Source organism: Aplysia californica, unplaced genomic scaffold (genome assembly GCF_000002075.1).
Source record: "Aplysia californica isolate F4 #8 unplaced genomic scaffold, AplCal3.0 scaffold00174, whole genome shotgun sequence".
In the NCBI taxonomy this organism is placed as follows: Eukaryota; Metazoa; Mollusca; class Gastropoda; order Aplysiida; family Aplysiidae; genus Aplysia; species Aplysia californica.
Genome location: NW_004797444.1, coordinates 546,920 through 549,645, shown reverse-complemented (window position 1 = coordinate 549,645; position 2,726 = coordinate 546,920).

Genomic DNA, 2,726 nt, shown 5'->3' with positions numbered 1-2,726 from the left:
CCCCCCCTTTTCTTCCTGGCATTAGATGATATTATGTGAACGTCCCCTTCCCTTTAGGAGTTTTTCTGGATGAATCGATCCATTTGAGATCTACCCTCCTTAGCCTAAGATTTAAAGTCTTTCACAAATTTTTATACTAGATCTAGATCTACCCTGGTGGTACGGAACAAAGCAAGCTAAGTAATCAGACGACCGTGTTTACGATTGATTTACTCTAGCTAGACTAGTCCAAAGAAGGCTATTGAGTCGGTCTGCTCGCTTGATTGATGGTGCAAAGCGGCTATCGTGGCACAAGTCGATCGCTCGTTGTTTCAAAACAAACACGTTGTTTTCAGGCGATCATCCCGACCCGACCTGACCCGGCCCGGGTCACTGGGCGGCGGCGGGCACCCGTAGGCTAGTGCAAAGTGCAAAGTGTAAAGAAGCGAATTGTCCCCCTTGGCGACGTTATTTTTAGCCGTGGAAGAAAATTTCGGTGTTTTTAATGAAATTTTATTATTATTTTTCCGAATTTTGCGGGAAATTGGCTAAAATTAGCGAATTCACGAAAATCGTAAAAGTTGTGCTGACGGCAAAAGTTGCGCGCGCAAAGGCGCGAATTTTTCTGAGGACAGGACAGACTGACAAGATCTTTCACTGTCTGTGGCCGGGTACCCATTCCCACCTGGGTGAAGTGAGGAACATTCGTGTAAAGTGCCTTTCCCAAGGACACAACGTTGGGCCCGCGGCTCGAACCCCCGAACCCGCAACCTCACGATTACGAGTCCGGTAGCCTTACCACTACACCACCAACACCACAGTACACACTCTATAGTATAATCATTTCCTCAGCACCCTACTCATCATAAAATCAACATTTAAGTCCTCATGTTACTATCTCTCCCCCCCCCCCAAAAAAAAAATAAAAAAAATCTCCTTATCCTCGTCTTATTTTCAGTCTCCCTCCCTTCCACGCACACTCTCTCTCTTTCTTTCTCCCTCTCTCTCTCCCCCCTCCCCGCTCTCTCTCCCCTCTCTAACTTGGCTTTCACTGACCCCCCGCCCCCCTTCCCCTCTGGGCTGACGTTATTTACTAATGGTCACTTAGGTACAATAAGGAGCAGCCTGTAGCAATAACAACCAACTATTAATGATTTGTTGTCATTTTATTTTTCATAATTTTAATACACATGTAGAATATTACAGGCTACTTTTCACAGAGTGACAAGACACATCTTGAAGCACATGTCATAATATTTTGTGAAGCATCTCCCTACTTAAACAATTACCGTATATATTCTTTAACAGAAAGCCAGAAATCTCCCTCTCTCTCTCTCTCACTCTCTATCTCTCTCTATCTATATAAAAAGTTATACACGTGTATTTCAGTACATTTAATTATAATTCATACATTATAACTTGGTTTTTAAGAGAACATTTCCCTGTCTAAATTAATAGATTCTCTTACACTACACCAATACTGGTACAGTGCAGCCTCTCTTTTACGACCTTTGATATTACCACATCCTCTCTATAACGACCTTCGATATAACAACATCCTCTCTATAACGACCTTCGATATAACGACGCCCCCTCTATAACGACCTTCGATATAACCACATCCTCTCTATAACGACCTTCGATATAACCACATCCTCTCTATAACGACCTTCGATATAATCACTTCCTCTCTATAACGACCTTCGATATAACCACATCCTCTCTATAACGACCTTCGATATAACCACATCCTCTCTATAACGACCTTTGATATAACCACATCCTCTCTATAACGACCTTTGATATAACCACATCCTCTGTATAGCGACATGGTGCCCAGGTCCTGATTTGTTCCTTTATATATTATCAATAGTATCTTTTTTTGGGTGGTTATTCTCTTTAACGACAACTTCCTATAACGACATTTGTTTTCTGGTCCCGACGATGTTGTGAGAGAGAGAGAGGGCTCACTGGACTTGGACTTAGATCAAGCAAAAAGAACACACAGAATTTTCTGCCAAATAATAACAAGACCTAAATAACGAGATGTGTAATACATATGGTTTTTTTCCAAAGGTCATATAGGTCATATTGTCATATATATATATATATATATATATATATATATATATATATATTTAATATACAAGAGTTATGTTGTGAATTGTATGCAGAAAATTCCAGCACTCATAATTTCAGTAAATATGCCAGCATGAGTATACATGTAATTCTCCAGCCCAGTAGGAGGACTGTGAAGTGAACAATGCCCAAACTTCTGAAAGCAGCTTTTTAAAACACAGTCTGGATGAATAAATAAACGCGTCTTCATCACCATCATCATCATCAACATTATAAACAAAGACGTCCAAGGCAAATTATGGGGTTAGAGATTCTCTCCATATTTATAACAGGGATGCCAAATGATTTTTGAAAAAAAACAACAACTGAAAATGAGAGGAGCATCACATCTCACCTAAACCGAATCTTGTCAAGTTTTTCAATGAGCAAACAAAAGCATCTGTCTTACCTCTCCCCTCTTCTTTGCAAGTGAAAAACCCCCCATAAAAAAACCGAAAAAACCGGACATTTGGCATCCATATTATAACAGTGGAGTCTGCTTAAAGTGAACTCTTTGGGACCAGAAGAAAGTGTTCACTTTATCCCAGGTTCAGTTGAACCATTTCACTAGGCTGGAGGCCTAGAAACAGTAGCTACGGGCAGTGGTGGGTCTAGGGTGGAGGTGGGGA